This window comes from Vombatus ursinus, unplaced genomic scaffold, assembly GCF_900497805.2.
Source record: "Vombatus ursinus unplaced genomic scaffold, bare-nosed wombat genome assembly UNPS02014773.1, whole genome shotgun sequence".
In the NCBI taxonomy this organism is placed as follows: domain Eukaryota; kingdom Metazoa; phylum Chordata; class Mammalia; order Diprotodontia; family Vombatidae; genus Vombatus; species Vombatus ursinus.
The window spans coordinates 35,797,139-35,822,935 of NW_020954551.1; the positions used below are offsets into that span (position 1 = coordinate 35,797,139).

General features: G+C 40.0%; 1 protein-coding gene across 3 annotated transcripts in view; it reads left to right on the forward strand.

Annotated features, from left to right (window-relative positions):
• The window catches only part of ATG7 (autophagy related 7), a 262,756-nt gene that overhangs the window by 157,917 nt on the left and 79,042 nt on the right, over positions 1-25,797 (forward strand). The window lies entirely within an intron of this gene.

Consider the following 25,797-nt stretch of genomic DNA (forward strand, 5'->3'; position numbering starts at 1 on the left):
GGATATGTTGAGTTTGAGATGCTCACAGGACGTCCAGTTGAAGATGTCCAAAAGGCAGTGACTGGGTATGGGACTGGAACTCACAAGAGAAACTAGAGCTGGAGACAGACAGATTGATAGATAACTGGGAATCATCTGCATAGAGATGACAGTTGAATCTATGGAAGCTGATGAGCTTTCCAAGTCAGACCATATAGAGGGAAAAGAGAAGAGGGCTCAGGATAGAGTCTCTGAGATACCCGTGGTTAGTGGTCAGCTGTCGGAAAATCTTTCAAAGGAAGCTGAGAAGGAGTTTTGAGCCAGTTAGGAAGGGAACCAAGAGAGACAGTGTCTTGAAAACCTAGAGAGGAGAAAGGATCTGGGAGAAGAGGGTGATTAGCAATTTCGAAGACTGCAGAGACATCAGAAAGGATGAGGACTGAGAAAAAGTCTTTATATTTGACAATTAAGAGATCATGAGTAACTGTGGAAAGAACAATTTTAGTTGAATGATGAGGTTAGAAGCCAGACTGTAAGAGTTAAAAAGAGAATGAGAGAAGAAAAGATGGAAACACCTGTGGTAGGCAGCCGTCTCAAAGTTTATTCTCAAAGGGCAGGAAGAGATATGAATGTCTCAAGTGAGTATATACGTGGAATGGGGGAGACAAACAGATGCATGTTTGTAGGGAGCAGGGAAGCAGCCAGTAGAGAGGGAAGGATTGAAGATAAGTACCAGAGTGGGAATGACCAGGGTGAGGAATCTGCTGGAGAGAATGAGGCGCACTGGTATCAAGGGTGAATGTAGAGGAGTTGGCCTTTTCAGCAAGGAGAAGCACCACTTCTTGTGAGATGGGAATGAAGAAGGAAATAGCAGAGAAGGAAAGATCTTGAGTAATGTGAGGAGAGAAGGGGAAAAGAGGGAGAGTCATTGTAGTAGCAAGATACCAAACTAATCCACAAAAATTTTCAGCATTTCCAAACAGAAGGACAGAAAACCAAATCTCATTCAAAATAACATTCCAATGCATAAAATATTTGGGATTCAATATACAAAGACACTCAAGATTTATATAAATACAATTACAAAACACTGTGGAAATGAAGGAAGTCTTAAATAATGATTGAGCATTCATTATTGAGCTACACCAATATAATAAAGATGAAGATACTACCCTCAAATGATTTGTAGTTTTTGTGCTATACTAATCAAACTACTAAGGGGATACCTTACATAGCTAGTCAAAATAATAGCAAAATTCATTTGGAGGAACAAAAGAGCTAGAACATCAGGTAAAGTAATTTTTTAATGTAAAAGTGAATGTATAGGAGCACTTCTAGACTTCAAACTATATTATAAAGCAATAATCATCAAAACTACAAAACAGAAAAGTCAATTAATGAATCAGACTAGAGAAGCAAGAAACAAAAGGTTGAACTGAAGAGTCGAGTATTTGATAAACCCAAGAACACAAACTACTTGAAGAAGGACCCCCTTTTTGACAAGAATTGATGGGAAAACTGGAAGATTGGTTTTGTTTTGTAGTCACTCTGCAACGTAAATATAAAGGTCCATCATCCTTTGAAAATAGATTTCAATTTGCAATGATCAAATGAACATGTGTCAAAAACTAAAGTCTGAGAACTTTTGTGCCCTCTTTATTCTGTTGAAATCAGAAACTATAGCTAGAAAACATTGCATGTATTCCTTTTACAAGTCATCTCCCTGTAACCTCTTTGACATATAAATATTTCACTACTTCTGCTTCCCAAGACATAATTTTTTTTTTATCATTGCGGGTAAGTCCTACCACCTTAACAGCCCAACCTAGTAAAAAGGACTCCCTCCCTGTACCTTTTCTTAGAGCAGGATTAGCTTGTATTGGACTTGAGATAGCTCCTTTGGCCTTTGGCTATGGAATTGTAGGTGTGGGGTTTGAGTTGGGATATGTTTTTTAAGATACTTTTGGAGATTCTGGAGTATTCTGAGAGAGTTGGTAGAGAGGGAGGGATGTGAATAGGGGACACCTGTGGAGGGTCCATCCTGAACCATATATAGGACCTTAAACCTGCCTCTGACTTTAAGAGTTTCATGAAATAAGAATCAAAGCTGGGCTGCAAGAAGACCTTTCATGTAATTTGGATTTCTCTGATAACTTTTCGTTCCATCACTCCTGAGCTTTCTAAGAGTTTCTCCAAGGTCCTTGGGTTGTGAATGGAGGGTCTAACAAAGCTGTAATACTGTGAATATTTACATTGCACTGCAAAGTTCCCAGAGGCCTTTGCCACCACCTGTGGACCCCATTCATTGGGGACAAGAGGGAGTGAGGGTTAACCCAATTGCTGGTCCAACCCATGAGAATAGTGTTTCTTTCCCATGAAAAGGGTTGGTGCTCTTAATTTTTTTCTGACCTTCACTTCAGCAAAACTTGGAGGTTCCTGTTTGTCTTTGGCGAGTGTGTGCATCAGTTCATAGAAAACTGCTGCAAGTTCTAGGAATTCCAGTCTTAATTTGTTAGCCAAATTCTCCTTGCATAAACACCATCAGTGGCTGCCAGTTGATCTGAGTTTTATGTGGTGGTTTTTTTGTTTTGTTTTATTTTTTCCCCCTGATGAGAACTACTGTTCACTAGAGCTGAGATCATCACAATCATTTCAATTAGGACTTTGTGTGAGATTTTAATTGCACTTCCCAAAGATAGGCCAGACCTACCAAACTGAGAATGGAAAAAAAAAAAAAAAAAAAGGTCCAGTGGAAGAAAATAACTCCTGGTAATAAAATGGATGTGAATGGTAACTAGCTTTATTTTCAATGATATTTTACAATTCAAATGAAATGCTATTCCAATATACTTTATTTTAGCCCTGTATTTTTGTCCAAAATGAAAATCAGATGTTTTTCTTCTTTTCATTTTTCCAAAGCAAATGGGTACAAACACTTACTTAATATAATTTACTGTAGTTTTTTTTTAAAGAACATTTACTTTACTTTCTTTTATGCTTGCAATAACTTTTGATCAAAACATGACTACACTCCCTTGTTTAATTTTGAGCATCTGGATTAAAGGCCTGTCTTAATCTTAAATACAGATTATGGTTCTCTTTCTCTTTAAACATTCTGCCATAAAACCTTGGCAGACTTCCAGTTTTCTTCATTAAAGCTCCCTTTATTACAGCATTTTAGGATAACAGCCATTAAATGATTGTTATACACAATGGGCACTTGATTATAATTATTTAACTGGCAATCAGTTATTGCAGCAATTTGGTAGGTAGTGTAATTAAAAGGGAACATGTTTCGACCTGCCGGGATCTTTCAGAATTTCTACTGTGGTTAGGGGTGAAGGGGAGGAGGCAGGACCACAGGGTTGAGCATATGGACAAATAAGAACCACACCTTTCTGTGAATGGAAGCTTTTCTTCTTCCCCAGTCTGATGTTTGGCCTCCTTTGTCCCATAAGGTGGGTCAGAAATGGAGCTAGAGAAGGATGTGAGCTAAGGCCCCAGTACCTCAAACTTTGAAATCAGTAGATAAATTCAATAATGAGTGTTACATGTCTTGTGCCTAGAAGCATTGACTGAGTACATTGAATTTATTAAGATCATACTAAAAGCATGTGGGTGTTTTTCCAGCTTCCGATTTTTTACATTTCAATAAAGTCTCTCCTATAGTACATTAATTAAAACGTAAAATGCTATAAAACCAAGTTGAAATAAAGAGAAAACACCTCGATCATTTGCAGGCATAAGCATGCCAATAAATCAAAGCAGCAGGACCAGGTGCTCTAGTAGGAATGTTAATTTCCAAATCAATAATAACCCATGAATATACAAATCTGAAATCAGGCCACTTGCAAAATGCCCTTTAGTTTCTTTTTCTGTAGTAGGTCCCTGCTGTTCTTCCAAAAACATCCTAGCTTTGTAAGAATGCGCTCCAAAATGACATGCTTCCCAGCAGCAATTTTCATACTTTAGAAGGCTGTCAGCCCTTCCGTGGGGTAAGTGCTGCCCCCAGACTCTGGCCCCTGATTCAGCATTAGCATGCCCACCATGTCTACTCTGTCCTTCAAGGACCCCTATAGAGATGCCTTGTGAGATTAAAGGAAGCCTAGTTTGAACCTCCTGCTTTATATCATCAAACCACTCACCACAGCTTTGGATGGTACGCATCCATTTCCCTTTTGGTTTGGTTTGGTTTGGTTTGCATATTTAAATTTATGAGGGAGAGGTAAGACAATCTGTCGTAGATAACTAAGATGTCCCTGAAAAGTGAAGCAAAGCAGGGGTCGAAATATTGGAAGAAAAGCCACACACACCAAACATTAGCTAATAATTAGCATTGCTGATGGGGGAAATTCAGAATCATACCATTTGTTAAGTAAGGAAGACAACCATGATCTACAAGTTCTCACTTGAATAAAAATAAAGTAATGCATAATTTCCCATTTTTCATCATTAACCAGAATGCACAAGTGATTTGATATGAGCATATGTCACTGAAATATTGAAGTTTTTCATGATACTCCAAATGACTATAAAGAGAACATTACTGAATACTAAAAATACATCTTCTTTTTCAAATTTGAATATGTATATGTTTATACTTTTTAAGCCTGTGGATTTTGGAAACTGTAGAAGGACTTTCTTGAGAATCTAATCTTCTCAATGGCAAGCTTCAGCTTGGCCTTTGCCAGGAGTTTATTTCATATGGATCCAGTGCCAGGTTTCTTTTCACATATGCGAAATAACCTTTTGGCACATTACAAACCAAACACTGACACCAACAAACAAAAAAAAAAAAAAGGCCTGTTCTTTTTAAGGTGAACTGGACAGGTTAAGAACTAATCTTTTCTTTTTAGCAAAGTGCATTTTAAATGAAGTAAATGTTGCAAGAAATTACAGTATTTGTGTGAATTGCAAGAAGAAGAAAAAGTTCATGGCTGTGAAGTATTTTAATTTTACAAAGCTGTTCTTGGAAAAGCAGACCACTATGTGATAGCCCTGCTTAATATATGGAACTCGATATGCCAATATGAAATCCAAGGACCACAAAACCAGTTCCCAAAGCCCAGGCATTTATCAGTCCCCTCTCCTGAAGAAAAGAGCAATTTGTTTCTAAGGACAAGTCAGAACATCAACATCTTCTCAACAAAAATGTCTTCTAGAATGGGAGTCTTGGGTTCTTGGTATGAAACCAGAAGTGAAATGTGTCAGACATGGTTCTTAAGGAAGGCAGGTCAAAGCTGTTTGACAAGCCATTAAAATATGTGTTAAATAATAAAGACAATAGTCTTCTCCAGGGGAGGAAGGGCAGCCAAAAAAATCAGAGGCAGAACCTGGGTGCCATTCATCATTGCTGCAGTCATGGCTGTGAGGCCAGTTTTCTATAGTGCAATCAGGTATTTTATGTTCTCCTGAGAGGAGTAAAAATCTCATCCCTTCCACTGAGGCCTCTTGGATGCATTTCTCCAGATTGGTAACCCAGGGAGTAATTTCTGCTTCCCCCAGCTGCTGACACAACCACAAGAAATATCCCAAAGAGGACATCTGACCTGATCTGGCCTTGCCCAGAAAGCTAGTAGGGAAACACTCACTTTCTTCTTGGGCTTGGCCTTTTCTGAACATCTCTAAAAGCTCTGCTTACCAAGGCTTCAAATCCAGGCTACCCAGTAAATTTCCATTGCAGGGTCTTTGCCAAATTATACAAGTCTATTACAGAAGCTTCTTCAGTGAGAACACCAAGTCACTGTCCATTTAGGGACAGTCCAGCTCCTTAACCTTCAACCAATATTTTAATTTTTCTACCAGATCTAATAAGTCTACTGAATGCAAGCGATCTTAATTGAAATAAACAGATACTGTTGACAATAGGAATTCATTTCCCAGAGAAATTTACATTTGACATATTTTGTTCATCCCAGGGACCTTAGGCTGAAGCACTGTTACACTAGTAATCAAGGCACAGAGTCTTAAAACTAACACATAGATATCCCATTTGATAGAAATAGAAATAAATTTTTTAATTGCTTTCCCCTTCTTTAGACATTAACCCTGATATCATTCCTATAATACCATGGGCCTAGTGGGGGCTGAGTAACTAGTTTATGACTGTAGTCTGATGTAGCGTATATGGAATAATAATGATGTAGGATGACCTTTGTGATGAACTACTGATATCTAAAGTTTCAGGCTGAAAGGACCTGAGAGCCAGTGCCACCTCTGACACTCCTTACTTGCATGTCCTCGCGCAGATCACTTAGTATTTATAGGCCTCAGTTTCCACATTTGTAAAATGAGAGAGTGCAGAGTAGATGATTTCTAAGATCCTTAGCATCTCTGTATATCTAAGTCTCTATGCTGGTACAAACAATTTCAAGTGAACAGGTTTGTGGTAGAAATGACTAACATATATACATTCATATACATGTAGGCATTTTTCTTTGTGGTCAATTAGACGCTGAAGTTAAAGGAGCCAAGTGATCACGAGTGGAACAGGTTTTAATATGAGTGAAAGGAGGGTGGTGTGTCTGAGGAGTAAGATCCTCAGGTCACAGTGTTAAAGGATATTTGAAAGGGCAATAAACTGAAACACCATGAGACACTGCGAGCTATGTTTCCACAGCTGCAGCTGGAGCGGGGCCCTGGGGCCCAGAGGCCAGTCATTTTTCCTTCACATAACATCAATGTATTCATATCATGAACTTTCAACTTAAGAGGAAAAGAAGAACAAGAGACAGAAATCTTTGGAAGAGGAAGAAACCAGGGACAGGGAGAGCCAAAGACAGGCCAAGTAATACTGCCCCTTTATTTAGTGGTCATATACCCCATCTGCAGTTATCTGCTCCTTTATTTGAAAATATCTGAACACCCTAATTCACATGGCCTCTGAGCTAGAGCCAGAAGGAGTCTCAGAATCCATCTCTGTCTAAATCTCTCATTTTACAAATGAGTGACTTTTACAAGTGAAGTGACTTGCTCCTGGCCACCTATGGAGGAAGCACCAGAGGTGGGATTCCATGACATCAATAGACCTCCAGTACACAAGAAGGATGCCTATGAAGGGGCCTCCCCACTGCTCCTCTGAGGTTCCATCCCTGGTGCCATGCCTGATTGGCTCCTCAGATGCCCTTCCATCAAGTCTAACCAAGACCTACAATTCATCATGTCAGGTCAATGGCTTATTTTCCTTCCAGGATGACCAGCATCAGTGGTAAAGCTGGTCTGTTTCTGAGACTCCCTATTCTTTCTGAAATAGTGACCCTGTATTTATAAACATCTGACTGATGCTTGGAGTTCCTGCCAAGCGTACATCATGACCGAAAGGTAGTGGCCAGAGTTGGCCTGGACATCTGGGCTCTGTGAGAGTGGAGAGAAAGGAAAGCTCATGATTTAGAGTAATACCAGAGGTGTGGCAGCTTGAACCTCAGGTTGTAGCAAAATATAGATTGAGGACAAGAAAGCTGCTTTGTTTTTTATTTTCCAGCACATGAGTTCTGCTTTCCTCAGAAGATGTACCAAATGGCCTTTTGGATAAATTATAATTTTTTTTTAAAATCTAGATCACAGTTTGGAATTACTTTTGCATTCTAAAACATGGTGTGCTCATGTTCATTGTCATTGTTCCTAGATTGTTGCCTGATAATAGCATTATTTTACAGGAAGGTGTATAGAAATCTCCATTGTGTTTCTGAGCACTGTACTTAAATCCTCAACATTTAAAAACAGAGCCTTTGTCTGTTTATCTTACAGTAAAAGTATCCACATGAAGCTATTATTGTATTGACTTTGGTGCCAAACAGGAAATCCAAGGATTCATACATGTAATCTGCTTTAATGCAGAATGCATAGCGTGTTTTCTACAAACTAGTTCCATGTCCAGTCTTGATGCAGGTCTTCATTTCCCAGCACTGTATGCTAGGAAACAATTGACAGACAGCAATTTATATCTAATGACAGAGTTACTGTCACTCTGGCTTCTCTTACAAATATGGTGTTTCCAAGAGAACTTCTTTGTGAAGGCCACGCCATGAGGAGCTAACTTCTCAAGCTACATAGACTGGCTTAGTTTGGGAAGAAGGGCAGAATGAGGCCAGCAAAAAAGAAATAAGCCAGGCCTTATCATTCCCTTGTGAAAGAATGTTAGTGTTTGTAAACCACCTAATATATGGACCAGTTCCAGTAATGTGGTCTTCCTGATGTTTTTTTACAGTGATCCTGGTAAGCGATCCTGTGCTCTCTAAGATTATGCCAGTAGAGTGCAAGTTTTAGCAGGCCCTACCTCAAAGGAATAATTTTGAGTACAGACCCAGCCATGGACTACTGTCTAGGCTGTTGTCTGAGGATGGGTCTAACTAATGAGGAAGCTCCTCAGTAGAGGGACTGGCTACCACTAGGTGACAAATTATTTATTTATTTTTGCTAGAGCAATTTTTGCAGATTACCAAGTAAGGTTGGGGGACAGGGGGAAAGAATCAGCATCGGTGAAGGGAATAATCACATTGATAAAATCACATTTCCTTCTAATCCAGGAAGTATTAAGTTCCTACTATGTGTAAGGCACTATGCTAAGGATTATGGATACAAAGACAAAACAAAACAGTCAGTATGTGTTCACTGTGTTACATTGGCTACAAAAGCTTATGAAGACCTACAAGATACCACCGTCCCCTCTCCTCCTTCCTCGAAGGGATTTATAATCTAGTTCAGGGGGTGGGGTCAGAGGATGGAATTTTTTAGGCTGGACCATGGGGAAGGTTTCATGGAAGAGAGTTAGACCTGGCATCGTGCAGTCCAAGGAGCTAGATTCAAATCCATACACTGTTACTACCTGTGAGACCTTGGGCAGAGTTTTCTCATGTATAAAATGAAGAAGGGGTTAGACCAGGTGATAGGTAGTGTTTGTACAGATAGTGCTTTATAAATATCTCATTTTATCTTCACAACAACCCCATGAGGTAAGTGCTATTACCCCTATTCTATGGATGAGGAAACCGATGGAGAGGTTAAGTGACTTGCTCAAGGTCACATAGCTAGTGAGTGTCTGAGCTGGATTTGAACTCAGGTCTTCCAGATTACAGGTCTAGCAGTCTATCTGCTTCACCACCCAGCTGTCTGATCAGATGATCACTTCCAGCAGTAAATCCTAAAAGGGAAGTCATTCCAGATCAGAAGAACAGCATTAATAAAGGCTTGAAAATGGAGAGGGGAAAACCATGGCATACCTGCAAGGCATGAAATATGGTGAGACACTCAGTGTGTATGTCTTTCTGCCCAGAAAGTATTGGGAAGGGAGAGAGGAAAAGAAATGTCCTGCTTGGTGACTCTGCAGCTCTCTTTTCTTCTCTGCACATCCCTGTAAGCCTGTCCCTCCTGGCAGAGAGAAGCACTGTAAGATAATGTCACGCCAAATCATCTGAATTCTATTAACATTCTCAGTAACCAAAGAATCAGATGAAATGGGCCTCATGTGCAGAGAACTTCAGGCTTTAGATAACTCTTAAAGCAAGTGTTTAAAAGTTGACATCAACTTATTCATCACCTTAATTTTTTGTGCAGAAGAAGTTCCTGCCTTGCCATTTTTCCTAATCCTGGACTTGGAGATCATTTCTCTGATCTTATCTTCTTCTCCCCTTTAGGCTAGACACTTGGTTTCCTAAGGTTTCCCCTCTTTGCCTTCTCCTAGGTGGCTCAGCACTAGGATTCATAGATAATCAGTAGCTATTAGCCAAGCTGTGTCCTAAGGATTTATTTTATGACAATAATTATCCTTAGGCACTTTTATTTCAAGTTTTCCATCACAGCAATCCTATGAAGCAGGGATTTCTTTGCTCATTTCACAGATGAGGAAATGAAAGTTCAAGTGGCTTGATGACAATCATTTAATAAGGATGGAAAATAGGTTAGCTTTGTGAAAAGGAAGGTCGGTATAAAGATGTTATCACTTCAATGAACTCAAACTGCATTTCACACAGAAAGGGTTTGGCATTCCCGTAGCCAACTCAAACAGGATATAGCATTCTCTTCAGGTATCTCCGCTGGACCACACTGTCTCTTCTTATGACCAACACTTTTAGGTCACCTCCTGGTTGCCAACTTGGAAGGTTTGGAATGGGAGGTGAAGATTTGTTTTCTGTAAACTTTAGGGAGGGAATCATCAGCAGGTTTGATGGCAATGGGAAAATGTTGGCTCCTGCTTCTGCTTTCCCACAGCAGCACAAAGCACAGCCCAGAGCTGGTTTCCTAAGTGAATTGGACAGTGGGAGGCCGACGTCTTCTTTGGGCATCCCTGGTGCCACTGCAGTCTTTCCCACTCCAGAAGCCATGGAAGCTGCTAGCTAGGGGCAGATGTCCTTTTCCACTAAAAATATTCACATGCTACTGTCACACTTTGAGGTTTACAAAACCTTGTAACTCCATGAGATAAGCAGCATGAGGAGTTACTGGGCCATTGTTGTTCAGTCGTGACCCGATTTAGGGTTTTCTTGGCAAAGATACTGGACTGGTTTGCCTCTTCCTTCTCCAGTTCATTTAATGGATGACGAACTGAGGCAAACGGGGTTAAGTGACTTTCCCAGGGCCACACAGCTAGTAAGTGTCTGAGGCCAGATTTGAACTCAGGAAGACGAGTCTCTCCAGCGTCAGGCCCAGTGATCTATTCACTGCACCACCTAGCTGCCACATAGGTAGGTGTTAGCATTCCATTTTGTAGATAAGGAAGCAGACTCACATTCGGTTCTGGATGTTACTGTGGTTTGTTGCTGTTGTTTAGTTCTTCAATTGTGTCTGACTATTGGTGACCCCATGGACCCTAGCACATCAATGCTGTCCATGGGGTTTTCTTGGAAAATGATGCTGGAGTGGTTTGCCATTTCCTTCTCCAGTGGGGTAAGGCAAATAGGTTAAGTGACTTGCGTAAGGTCACAAAGCTAGTAAGTCTCTGAGGCTGGATTTGAACTCAGATCTTCCTGAGTGCAGGCCCAGTGCTCTATCTACCACACCACCTGGCTGCCTCCTGCTGGTAAAACAGAGCCAAAAGTTGAACCAGTGGTTCCCAATCCTAAGGCCAGTACTTTTCTCCTCTTTGTATCCAGCATCATACTATTTGTAATGGAATATCGAGTGTTCACTGGGCAGAGTCAGGCTTTCCTCCCCCTCTGACTTTGCCACATCCATTTCCTCTGAAGCAGAATAGGAAAAGTCACCCAGAATAATGTTTGGATTTAAAATAAAACAAACCAAAAATCACCAACAACAGAAAAAAAAACCAAAAACCCTTAACACGTTTTCTCCCATCTTCTTTGGCCTGTAGTTTCCATTTCCCATGTTATAAATACTTTCCAGTTTTAAGAGGTGATCTTTTTCTCTCTATGAAAGTTTACCAGTGGTTTCCTTTCCATATTTTTTACCCTGTAATTTTTAAATATGCTTATGTGGTTTGAAGGCATATTATACAGAAAGTGTTTTGTCTTGAGATGCTAAGGTCAAGAGACCAGTTGCTTAATTTTTATTTAAAATTTTGACTTGTGTACTGTTGGTCAAGCGAGAGCTTTCATCTTAGTTTCCCACAAGTCTGTGCTGGTCCTAACGCCAGCTGTATGTCATCAGAGTCACAGTAATGATACCTTACAAAAGCCCAAATCAGTTTCTCATGCATGTGTTAAAGACAGCTTGAGATGAATTATTAAAAACTCAGCCTTAATGGCACGTCTCAGTGCATGCACACACAAAGTGGACTTACTGTATCTGGTGGAGTCCAACCTCCATCGGTGCTTCCTGCCCTGTTAGTGCCTCTCGTTCTCCTAAGAAGGCAGTAACATTTGCTTGTTGGTGTAAGTTAGTTAGAGCACAAGGAGTTGGGTTGAGATTGTGGCTCTGAGCCTTAGGGGCTGGGTCACTTTGGGTAAGGCACCAAATGCCTCCGAACCTCTGTTCCATTATAGTTAAAGTGGAGATAGTCTGACCTGCACAACCTGCCTTACAGTTGTGAGGATGATGTTTTCTAAATCCTCAAGCTCTGTGGGAAGGTGAGCTCTGATGATTATTTTTTCTCTCCAAGACTTGATTGTTAAGCCACGATCTTCAGGCACAATTTCCTAACAAACTGATTTCAGTATAACCCAATTAAAGGAAATTTCTTTAATAGCAATCCTCAGAAATTTATAATTAAGAGAACATTCTTGTCACTGTGGCTTGTGATTCCAGCACAGATGCATAGTGTGAGACCCATTTATAATTGTGCTGTCGTAGACCAGGACTTTAGACCTGCTATATATAAGGTAGCTATTATATTAGACTTTCCTGCAGATAGATGTAGTTTTGAGTGAGATGATTTAACCTGTGATATTACTGGACCCTCTGACTTAGCTTCTCCTTCCTCCTAGCTATCCTGCATACTACTGTTGGATGTGTCTTCCTAAAGTCCTAATGGCGTCATGTCATTTTTCTGCTGCGAAGCCTCCCAGAGTATCCTAGAATAAGACCCAAACTCCTCATTCAAAGCCCTTCTTAATTTGGTACCTGATCTTCAGAACAGAGCCCCAGTTTGGAGTCAGATAATTAAGAATCCAGCTTTGATACTTAAGAACCAGAACTCAAGTCCCACTTCTGACCTCTGACCCTTGTAACTCTATCCATGTGGTCTTGAGGTCACTTAAGCTCCCTGAGCCTTAATTTCCTCATTTATGAAATGAGGGCATTGAGCCAGATAGCCTTTCTTAGTATAAATCTATAATTTTATGACCTCAATCAAAAAATGTTGATACTCTCAAGGTTTACTTACTTTTTACTTTTACTACCAAGGTTTACTTACTTTTAATACTACGTCAATCAAATTATCAAACTGATACTTAATGGAACTTGATAAAATAACAATAAATTTGGAAAATAAATGATATAGATTAGAATATTAAGGGAAATAATGAAAAGAGATAGGGATGAAAGAGAGATAGTACTTCTAGACTTCAAGATTTTATTATGAAATAGCTCTCACCAAAACCATCTGGTATTGATTAAAAAATTGAAATGTAGATCAATGGAACCAGCTAAACAAGGGAGAATCAGAAACAATGGAACTCAATAACACAGTATTTGATAAACTAGAAAATATAAATCACTCAGGAAAGAACTCTCTAGTTGGCTAAAACCTGCTAGGAAATCTGAAAAATAGTCTGGCAGAAATTAGGCTTAGACCAATACTTTATGTCATATTCCATACATAATAGGTTCTAAATAGATAGGTAACTTTAATATTAGAGATTATATTATAAAAAAATTAGAAGAGAAGCAGATCATGTGCCTCTTGAACTAAGGGTAAGAGATATATTCTTAGCCAAACGAGAGAGAATTACAACAGATAAAGTAGATGACTTTGATTACATAAAATTGAAAAGTTTCTGCACAAACCAAATTAATGTACCTAAAAGAAGAAAGAAAGTGGTCCAATGGAGGAAAATCTTATTTGTGTCAAATTTCTCAGATAACAGTTTGGTATCTAAGATACATAAACAGTTAACAGATATATATGTAATCATATCTATAGTGGTCAAAGGATATGAACAGTTCTCAAAAGAAGTATCTCAGACTGTAACAAACATCTGAAAGAATGCTCACTAATAATAAGACAAGTGCAAACCAAAACGATCCTGAGGTTGCACCTCATATCCTGCAAACTGGCTAAGATAATAAAAGAAGGGAATAGTTAGTGTGATAGGAGGGCTTGGGGAAACATAGACACATCCGTGCATTGTTGTTGGAGCTGTGAATCAGTTCAGCCATTCTGGAAAGCAGTTTGCAATTATGCAAATAAAATAACTAAAATATCCATGCCCTTTGCTCCAGAGATTCCACACCTGGACTTATACCCTAGGGAGGCCATTGATAAGAAGAAAGTCCCCATATACACCAAAATATATGTAGCAGCACTTTTTGTGATAGCAAAGAATTAGAAATAAGGTAGATTTTCATTGACTGTAGAATGGCTAAATAAATTTTGGTATGTGAATGGAATGTAATATTACTGTGCTATAAGAAATTATGACTATTATGAATCCAGAGAAGCATGGAAAGATCTACATAAATTGATTCAAAGTGAAGTAAGTGGAGCTGGAAAAAACACTATATGCAAAGACTAAAACAATGTAAATGGAAATAATAACCACAAAAAAGGAAAAAATCAAAAATTCATGTTGCAAAATTTTAAAGAACAAGCGTCATTTGAAAGAAATATGAGAAGTCACCCCTACTCCCAACCCTTTTGCAGAGGTGAGAGGTACACATTTTCAGATTTTTTAATGTACTGGTCAGTTATGCTGATTTTTTTCCCCTTTTTCTTTTTGTCTTTTAAAAAATTGTTATATGAGGGGCAGTTAGGTGGCGCAATGGATGGAGCACCGGCCCTGGATTCAGGAGGACCTGAGTTCAAATCCGGCCTCAGTCACATAACACTTACTAGCTGTGTGACTCTAGGCAAGTCACTTAACCCCATTGCCTAGCCAAAAAAAAAAATTGTTGTATGAGAAGGCTGTCTGAGAGGGACTTGGGGGAGAGATACTGAGGGGAAATACAGTGATGTAGAAAAGCAAAAGATCAATAAAACTTCCTTTAAAGAGAAGAAAATAACAAACATTTGTAAAGGTGACAGCATTAGACTGAATGATCTCTCAGTCTCCTTGCAGCTCTAAATCCTGTATTCGTATGTTTTCATGTTCCTGTCCATCTGTGCCTCCCCCAATCCCTTATAAATATCCTCAACAACAGCTACGCCATGCCAATTAGCTTTGCTGGGCTCATTTTTCTCATCCATAAAGGGAAGGGCCTGAACTATAATTACCTTACATCACTGACATTCTATGATTGCTGATGCCATGCCTTTGCTCACACTGTTACATCTGCCTAGAAAGCCTGCCTACTGTCCTCCAAACTTTCGCATCTTCCCATTCTTCCAAATCCAAATCAGATCCTCCTTCCTTCATGAGGTCTTCCTCCAACTAATGCTGTCTAAATTCTATTCTTCCTTCCTGGAACTGCTTTCGCAATCCTCTTGTTATTATACATTCTATGCTCTTTCTTACCTTTTTGTTTATTCATCAAACACCTATTATATGATTACTCAGTAGATAGTGTGGTACTTTGTGTAAGTGTCCCCAAGTAGAATGTGAACTACATAAGCTTCAGTGTATTCCTGTTATCTCCAAGTTCAAATATTAACTTCTCTGGTATTCTCAGCCCTTTGTAGCCTGGCTGCAGCCTATCCATCTAGCTTTCACTCACTCTTTGGTCTAGCCAAACTGGCCTTGCTTCATTTCTCATCTCTGGCCCTTTGTGCAGACTGTCCCTCTTGTCTCTTTGTCCCTACAAAGCCCAGCTCAGGTGCCACCTTCTTCAGGAAGCCTTTCCTGATCCTCCCTGCTGCTGATGCCTCCTCCCTAAAATTACTTTCTATATTTATTTTGAATATTTTTTATAGATACTGAAATATGTACATGTGATTTCCCCCAGCAGAATGGAAACTCCTTGAGGAGCAAGGACTATTCCATTTTTGTCTTTATAGACTTAGCATCTAGCACACAGTAGGCACTTAGTAAATGTTTATTGATTGATAGAGCCCTTACAGGACATTGGCCACATCTTAAATTTCTTTCTTATTTCCCTTCAGCACCCAGGACAGTGCATTGCCCTCTAGTAAATGTTCAATAAATTATATGTTGAATGAATGAGCCACCTAATTATTGATGGTAGTACAGAAACTTATTAGAACCTCTTATTTTCCATGGGTACATGTTGATAGATCACCGGACCCATGATCCTATCTTATGTGGGTATTCCTTTCTCTGGTACGAATCCCAACCCACCTGTGCCTTGTCATCCTGAATAGGTCTTAACCCATATTACTGTATAAATCCTGTCTAGAGGACCTATCTCTCCAGTGAGTCAGCAACCTTCTTCTAGATCTTTAAATATTTTGTGGATAGAAGTGCAGCACCTAGACTGTTTCTCCCACCTCTTTTTCTGGTTGTAGATGTCCTTGATGTCTATTATGCAATTTCTTCTGCACAAGTCATTATTGTAGTAGCCAGCTTACTGCCACTGGGTTCAGATAGATCGTTAACCAAATTACGTTGCTTCCCATCACTGGAACAGTCTGAACAGGGCCAGGGTGGCCCTCAATTGGGATGTTGTAAGGGGATTTGGAAATTAAGTAGTGACTTGAATTGAATGACTTCTAAGATGCCTTTCAACATGAGATTCCATGGTTCTATGTCAGGCATCTGTTATAAAAACTGAATATAATAGTTTATATATTAAGAGTAGAGTTGAAACATTTTTTAATAATGTCTACCCCTGACATAAAAAAAAAACAGAGAGAAATATGCTGGGGTGGGAGCAGGGAGAGAAGGAGGAGGAGAAGAGAAAGGGTGGACTCAAAATGCCATGTACTATGTTCAGTTTCACAATTATGCCATAATTGAGTAAAATTAAATCAGATGCCTCAAGGGTACTGCTTAGGAAATCCCCTCTCCCATGGCTTGTTTGTGGCACTCTTGCTTAAAAGTTCCCTGCCTCTGACATTAATCTTTTCAAGAGCCAGCAGCACTCTTGTGCATTCACAATGTTCCCTGCTATGACAGCCCCTTGCACGTAACATCACTTTGGCACTGGCTCCAGGGGGAGTTTATGAGGGTGTTTTCAGAGTTATGTTGACTACAGTGGGCATGTGGGATGGCCCACAGAGGAGAAAGAGGAGTAGATTTCCTGTTTTCACTATGACTCAGACCTCAGGGAGAGATTTTCTTTGGAAGAGCCTTGATAAATAGCTTGTTTACCTTTGCACCGGAAAGAATCACCTACTGCCTCTCTACCACTTCCCACCGCCCCCGGCTAAAGTTGGAGTCAGGAAATAAGAATTCTGAGTCATCCAGGGCCTTCTGTGTTGTACAAATAGCAAGGTTGGTGGAATAGGTTGATGGTCTGTGTGGTCTAATTTGAGGGGCCCCAGGAAGATCCAGAAATAGTGTCCCCATTTCCCATTACAGTTTCTGAAATTCAACCATTAAAGATTCATTACTCTGAGTTCCTTTCTAGTGGGCTCTGTTTTAAAGGTACAAATACTCTTAGGAAGATTAATAAATTCACTCTGAAGTGTTAGTGATTCATCATAGACTCCCTGAATACTAGAGCTAGAAATAACCTTATAAGTGGTTTAGTCTGATGCCCTCATTTTGTAGACATTCAGGACTTGCCCAAGGTTGCGCAGATGGTCAATGTTAATCTCTTGACATGCAGACCAGGCCTCTTTGTGCCCATGGCCTCCTGGCTGCTTTCCTAGCAGGAATCTCAGGAGTTACCAGCACAAAGCATTTTGGAGCATAATGAACATAGATATAGGAGGAGAAAATAGGTCAGAAAAGGGAGTGGGAGGGAGGGAGAAAATTTGGAACTCACATTTTTCTAAATGAATGTTAAAATTTTTTTAATGTAATTGGGAAATATTTAACAAAATAAATAAGAATATATATTTTTAAAAATAAAAAGAATTTTGACCCAGGCCATTTTACAGATGAGGAAAATGGATTCTAGAAAGATAATGAAGGCCCAGGGTCACACAGAGAATCAGTAGTAGAGACTGTGCCAGAACTCTTTTTTCCTGATTCTGGGTCTTGTTGTTGTTATTCTTTTACATCACACCATACTGCCTTTCATCTGTCTAGGCGTCTTTTCTAAAGTACAGTCATAGCTCAGTCATTCAGATGCTGCTCACAGTATCTGCTGACTTATAATAGCTGCTCAGTAAAAGTTGGTTGAAAGCATATACATGAATCCCAAGGTCCCTCATCTAGCAACCAGAAAGAAACAAAAATGGTCTCTAAGATACTGAAATAGATGTAGCAAAGTCATCGTCTTCCACACAGAAGCACTAACACTCTCCATTTTACTCATAAGACAGCTTTTTATACTCATGGCCTAATTACAGTTATTTTATAAAATTCTAATAAAGTAGGATAGCTAATTTCCCACCCTACAAAAAGTTAGACGGAGTAAATTAGGGATGTTGCTAGATACAATCACACTGAAAACATGAAGTATCCACCATTAGCAAGGCACAAGAAATAAGAGAACCATAAAAAAAAAAAAAAAAAAAAAGACCCAGAAACCCAAATAAAGCACAAGTTAGACCATTTCTCTTGGAAGCAAAAAACTTACCACACACCTCAGTAGACAGTGGGGACATTGTATTATGGCCCTCCCTATATAACAATTGATGCTTACTGTGATGACCCTGACTTATTTAATTAAATTTAGTATTCTGTGTTTAAGCGGGCAGGGAATGGGAAACAATGTATACTTGTCCAAGTTAGTACAGAATATACACAAGGCAGTTTTGAGGGAGGGACCCTAGCAGCTGGGACATCAGGATGAGCTTCATGTAGGAGGTGGTGGCATGTGAGCTAAACTTTGAAGGAAGCTAGGGATTCTATGGATGTCACGTATAGAGAACAAGTGGGTGAATTTGGCTGGGATGTAGAATGTATGAAGGTTTGTAATATGTAGTAAGCCTGGAAAGGTGTGCCACAGACAGTGTGAAGGGCTTTAATTGCCAAACGGGGGACTTTGTATTTTTTCCTAATGGCCATAGGAGAGTTTAGAGAGCGTGTTGAAGAAGGTAGAGATATGGTCACAACTGTGGTTAAGGTATATCACTTTGGTAGCCATGGAGAGGATGGGTTAGAGACTGGAAACAGGAAGACTAATTAGGAAGTTGTTGCCAAAGTCCAGGAAGGAAGAAGGGAAGGGAAGAGAAATGGAAGGGTGAGGGAGGGGAAGGAAAGGGAAAGGAAGGGTGAGCCTAAACTAGGCTGGAAGCTGTGTGAGTGGGAAGAAGGGTACAGATGGGAGAGATGTTCACAGGATTGTAGACCTGGAAGTGAAAGGAACTTTAGAGGTCATCGAGTCCAACTTCCACATTTTACAGATGAGAAAACTAACTCCCAGGGAGGCTGAGTGACTTCCTTGGGGTAATACAGGTAGTTAATGCAGAGCTAAGGTTGAAACTCCAGTTCTTGGACTCCCAGTATCAACAAGACTTGGCAATTGAGTAGACATTGGGAATGAGGGAAGGCAGTTGTCAAGGGAGACACCAAGATTGTGAATCTAGGTGACTGGAAGGAGAGCGATGACCTCAGTGGAAATAAGGAAGTTCAGGAGAGGAGTGAGTAGTGGGGAGCAATAATGAGTTCTGTTTGGGTTGTGTTGGGTTTGAGATGCCTGCGGGACATGGAAGCAACACCCTGTATATGCTTAATAAAATTAATAATCTTAAAGTACAAAAAAAAAAAAAAGAGGGCAGAGAAGTGCAAAATACTTCTTAGATTTTCATTCAGAAAGGTTAACATTTTTAACTGTTTGGGCACTTACTACAGTACAGTTCAACATACTTGGAGTAAGCACCTACTGTGTACCACACAATCCCTGTGCTTTGCATTAAGGTAGATACATAGAAGATATTGTTCTTGCCTTCAAGGAGCTTGTTGTCTGGTACGGGAATAAGACAAGTAATAGATAATAGTATACTCTAAAGTGTACTTTAAAGGGTAAGTTTTAGTTACCTGGAAAGCTTATTTATGTAGAAAACTACCTTCATTCTGGGCACAGTCCAACAACTGAGGTGTTATGGGAACTGTATCATCCAACATAGTTTACTGAATGCTAACTAGATTAAATAACCTTAGTTAACTTAGTTAACCTAAGTTAACTTTAGTTAAGTCCTGTGTAGAACTTATTATAAAGGAAATTGAAGTTCTGGTTCCTCTATTGCACTGCTTCCTAATTTAATTGAGGTAAGGAGTGGGGAGGAGGGAAGGGGGCAAAGTCAGAAAGTGCTGGAGTCGAAAGAAACCCAAGAACTTACACAGTCTTACAGAAAAAGGAATGTCAGCCCAAGAAGGCGCCTCAGAATGTATAATGTCAGAGCCAGAAGGAGCTTTGGAGACCGGATGATCTAGTCCAAGCCTTCATTTTACAATGGAGGAAAGCAGGGCTCCAAAAGATAATGTGACTTGCATCCAAAGTCACACGGCTAGTTAAGTCTCCGGACCCTGCGCTATGTAAAAAATACCCAATAAAATGTGGAGAATACATCTCCAAAGCAATGATAGCTGCAGCTGCAGAAGTGACTAAAAGGGCCACAAAAAACCCTAGCATCATCAACGTAGAATTGTAAGAGACTTTAGAAATCATTTAGTCCAAGCTCTCTTTTTTTGATCAGAGATGTTAAAAGTTACTCTCCCAAGATCGTATGTAGAAAACGGTATAGCTGGAATATGAATCCAGGTCCTCTGGTCAGAGAGATGTGTATGTTCTTTCTGTTGCACCAGGGTAATTAAATAGAATTTTGAAGTCTGGAAAGCCTGTGAAGAAATGCTTATTTTTATTGGCTCTGTAATAGGAAAACACATTGATTTAAAGCACTTGTCTGCAGGAACATAGTGCAACAAGGCAGGAAAACAATAAAATATTTACATAAGGTACTTTCTAACTCTTGAATCCTTCGATGTGTCCACTATTACTTCTCCTTTGTGCCACCAACGAAATGTGCTCTTTCTATAAACTGACCTTTTTGCATGAGAGCCTTGAGATGAAGCTTCGGGTCAGTGAGCCATACTGGGCAGTAAGAATGGAAAGCTGTTTACGCAGATGTACTTATTGGCTTTCTCTTGGCCAGGGGCCATGGGGTAGGGACCTTTTACTTTTTCTAAGGAATGACTTAAGCACTACATTATAATGGTCTTAAGCACTGGACTTAAGAGTCAGGAGACCTGGGCTGTAGTCCCAACTCTACTACTAGACTCTTTTTTTTTAAAATTTATTTATTTTTAGTTTTCAACATTCAGTTCCATAAGATTTTGAGTTCCACATTTTCTCTCCCTCCCCCTCCTTCCTCCTCCCCAAGACAGCATGCAATCTGATATAGGCTCTCATATACATTCATATTAAACATATTTTCATGTTAGTCATGTTGTAAAGAAAAATTAGAACCAGTAAGAGAAACCACAAGAGAGAAGAAATTAAAAAAAAAAAACCCAACTCTACTACTAGACTCTTAATGTAACCTTAGACAAATCACTGCCTTCTTCGGGTCAAGTCTCAGTTTTCTTGTATATGAAAATGAAGGGGTTGGACTGGGTGACCTGTAAGACCTTGTAACTCTGATACTCTCTAATTCTGTCATTTTATTTTTTCATATACATGTATACATATACACATGTAGACATAGATGTAACAGACAAGGCCTGTGAGCTCACTACCCAAATCTCCCTTCTCACTGGGTGGCCTTTTACTGCTCCTCTCAAAGTGCTAGAAGTAACCCTTAAGGGTAGAAGGATTTGTCTCTAGTAAGAAAGCTTACAAGCCCCCACTGGTATATTTCCTCCATTGATTATCAGCCAGCCAGACAATCAGTTTTTAGAAAAGGCTATTTAAACACTAAGGCAGCATAATAAGAACAGTCAGTATGAAGCACCTCTTCCCCTAACTAGTGGCACGCTCGCTCATAAGTATATACAGAATCAGAGGGAAAGTAGGCTCAGGCTTAAAATAAATGTGGCAAAGGGGATCACTTGGAGCTTCTGCAAGCTCTTTGGTTGAAAATAGATTTCTTTATGTTTACTATGATTGTACATATATAGCCTGTATCAGATTGCATGCTGTCTTGAGGAGGGGAGAGACGGGGAGAAACTTAGAGCTCAAAATCTTATAAAAGTGAATGCTGAAAACCAAAAATTGATTATTTTTTTGAAGAAAAAGAAAGAAAACGCATTTCTGTCCTCCATTAGGCCCTCAACGTTCCTCCTAAGCAGCTTTCTGCTGATTTCTTTACAGAGAGCAAATGGGAAGACCAAAATCTTTAGTTCACGAGGTCATCATCTAGTCAAAGTGGAAGGGGGGACAGAGGGTCACACGGACCCTTCCCCTCCCCCCCCCAAAAAGCAATTCTTTCTTAGGGGCTTGGCTGAACTTCCATCCACCGTTGAGTTGGCCTGTGCTCTAATACCTCAGTCCAAACTGGCTTGCTATTTTATCCAAGACCCACAGGATATGACTGAGTCTCTTCAGCCAATCTCAATACCCTTCATCTATAGCATCTTTTCATTCTTTCGTAATTCATTAAAGACTTTTCAAACTTAGTTTAACATCTTTGATTACTTTCATAGAGGTTTGCTCAACTGATTAAAGTAACTGCTGTAAGTGGGCTACATTGTTGATTGATCTGATCCTCACAATTATATAGATAAGTAAAACAGAGAACCCTAATAGGTAGAGATAGCACCCCACTATAAGACAATTGATAGAACTAGAAGGAATGTTAAGACTTGGCTCTCATTGCATTTGAATGGATAATGCTAGACATTTTAGGGTCTTTTCTTTTCCCTTGTCTTACATAGCTCTGGGTTATTAGTACATTGCATAAATTGCTAAGTCTCTATTTCAATAATATGATGATTGATAAAAGATGGTCATTAAGAAGCAGCACATTGGTTTACAGAGTCATTAGACCTTATGCAGTTACACTGGGCAATGTTCATTTTAGTGAAGACCCTGGATATTTTCTGTTCCAGATTTGTGACATTGGGTCACCAGACCCAGATGATGTTGCTTTGGAATGATGAGTGGATACTTTGAAATCTCTCAGGCTAAAGTAGAGCAATGGGAAATCCAGGAGGCTAACAAAAAACAGAGCTTACTCTGTCAAGATTCAGTAAAAAATAGTTGAGTGAGTATTCAAAGGGCAGACTTAGTTATTTATTCTTTTTCTGTTTCTATTCATTTTGTTGTCCTAGGGTCAAACCACAAATAAATAGCGACAGACACGTTTTCTGTACCCATAGAGTTGTTTCTTTAGTTGATATCAAAACAGAAGAAAACGGGAAACTGGAGCACAATGTGAGAATAATCAAATATCCTCCCCTGCACTGGCCTGTGGTCTGTTTTGTGGCGAAAGAAAGGGCTTTGAGAGCGAACTACAAAAAAATGCAATCAAGAGCCATCTCAGATAGCTCTGGATTTTCAAGTTCAATCCTGGCACCAAAGATACTGGAAAAGCCAGCGTAAAAAGGACTCTTTGTATTAACTGTAGTGTTTCAATTTAACAAACATATTAAGTACTTACTATGTGCTGGGCGTCCTAGCAAAAACAGCCTTATTTGGCTTACATTCTACTACTGGAGGGAAACAATTTCATACACAAATAAGCAGAATACGAGGGAAATTGAAGTGGGGAAAAAACAGTAACAACCTGGGGAAGAGGGGTGGCATTGATAGCTCATGGATAAAATGGCACCTGAATTAAGCTTTGAAGGATTCTAAGAAGTGACTATAAAGAAGGAGTACATTTCAGGCATGGGGAACTATCTATGCACATTCACTGAGGCAGGAGATGAGAATATCGAGTTTAGAAAGTGGCCAGGAGGTCAATTTGGCTATAAAGTAGACTGTGTAGAGAATAATATATAATAAACCTGGTAGGCTGCAGCCTCATTTACTCTGTGGATTAAAGGGGCCCACTAAAAAAGTTGGATTGGGGGAGTGACACTGACACAGACATGTGGCCTGTGGAGATGGATTTGGCAGATACGTAGAGATGAGGAAAAAGATAAAGTATGGTGACAAATTAGACTATTTTATGATAACTCAGACAAGGTAATGAGTGAAGGAGATTTCTAAAGGAGATAGCTGTGGAAGTAGAGAGATGAAACATATGTGAGAAATATGCAGTTAAAGTTGATGAGATTGAGGCAGCTAGGTGGTTCAGTCAGGAGGACCTGAGTTCAAATTTGGCCTCAGACCAAACACTTGACACTTACTAGCAGTGTGACCCTGGACAAGTCACTTAACCCCATTGCCTAGCGAAAACAAACAAACAAAATTAAAATAAAATAAAATTGATGAGATTTAGCAATGAATTGGATATGGGTAATGCCTGTGATGGAATCCTTCATTGCTGCCTCTCAAAAGCACTAATTTCCTTCAAAACTAAAGTACCACTTTCTACAACTCCCAATGCACTCCCTCCTTCAATTATTTTGTGTTCATTTTGTACACATTATATGTATATTTAAATATGTACATGCTATTTCTCCCATTAGAATTTAAGATACTTGGGGGCAACTAGGTGGCGCAGTGGATAGAGCACTGGCCCTGAAGTCAGGAGGACCTGAGTTCAAATCTGGCCTCAGACCAAACACTTGACACTTACTAGCTGTGTGACCCTGGGCAAGTCACTTAACCCCAATTGCCTAAAAATTTTAAAAAAGATTTTTAAATAATTTGAGTTACTTGAGGGCAAGGACTTATGGAGAGGGAAGAATCAAATATGACTACAAGGTTACAAACCTGGGTGCTTTGAGGGTAGTTGTGCCCTCAGCAGAAATAGGGAATTTGAAGGAGTGGCAAGCTTGGGGGTGGGGGATTAGCTCTGTTTGAGACATCCAGGTAGAGGCGTCCAGCAGATCACTGATAAGAGATAGATTAGTGCTAGATATATAGATTTGGAAGTCATCTTCATAATTGAACCTGTGAGAGATCTGAAAACACCAAGAGGGAGTGCAGAAAGAGAAGAGGAGGGGCCCAGGACAGCTCTAGAGAGTACCCACCCTCAAGGGACAGGAGGTAGATGATGATTTAGCAGTGAACATAAAAGGACCATTCATACAGGTAGGGAGAAAGCCAGGAGAGAGCAGCATCATGGAAGCCGAAGGGGAGAGAGGGATTCAATGGTATTAAAAGCTGTAGAAAGTTAGAGCAATATAAGGATACCAAAGAGGCTCTCAGATTTAGTAGTTAAGAGATTGTTGGGGCAGCTAGGTGGCACAGTGGATCGAGTACTGGCCCTGGAGACAGGAGGAACTGGGTTCAAATGTGACCTCAGACACTTGACACTAGCTGTGTGACCCTAGGCAAGTCACTTAACCCCAACTGCCTCACCAAAAAAAAAGAGAGATTGTTGGTACCTTTGGAGGGAGCGCTTTCATTCAGGTAAGTGGGTAGCGAAGAAATGGCAGTGGTAAGTGGTAGACAATTCTTTCTGAGTTTGTCATTGAAGAGGAGAGACAGGATCGGTATTCCATGCCACTCAGTGGAACATTGAAGACTTCCTCTTTTCCCCTGAGCTCCCCAGTGATCCCCCTACAATCCTCCTTAGCAGTTCCTGATTCCTACTTTATTGAGAAAATGGAAGCCATCACTTATCGCAAGGAAGTCAAAGAAAGAGGGAAACGTCCCGCATGTACCAAAATATGGAGAGCAGCACTTTTTGTGGTAGCAGAGAACTGCTAACAGGTAGGCACTTATTGATTGAAGAGTGGTTGAAGAAAATGGTGGCCTATGAATGCATATTCTTACATCGCAAGAGCTGAGGAATGTGAGAAGCACAGTGATGCGTGGGAAGCCTCGTGTGCAGAGTGAAACAAGCAGAACCGAGGGAACGGTGTCGGTAGTGACCTCGGCGGTGTCAAGGAGAGCACACGGTCAGCGTGTCCATTTGTTTTGCTCCACTCTGTTTCTTTGTTACAAGAGAGAATGTTGATGGGGGAAGCCAACATCGATGTAAAAAGGAAAGAGGCATCAAGAAAACATTTTTTAAAGCACTTAAAGGAAAAAACGGAAACAGAGGTTCCGTATTGTGAGCGCTCTCCCTTCCACAATGCCAACCCTCTCCCCCTTTGCTTTTTACATCGATGTTGGCTTCCCCCATCAACATTCTCTCTTGTAACAAAGAAACAGAGTGGAGCAAAACAAATGGACACGCTGACCGTGTGCTCTCCTTGACAC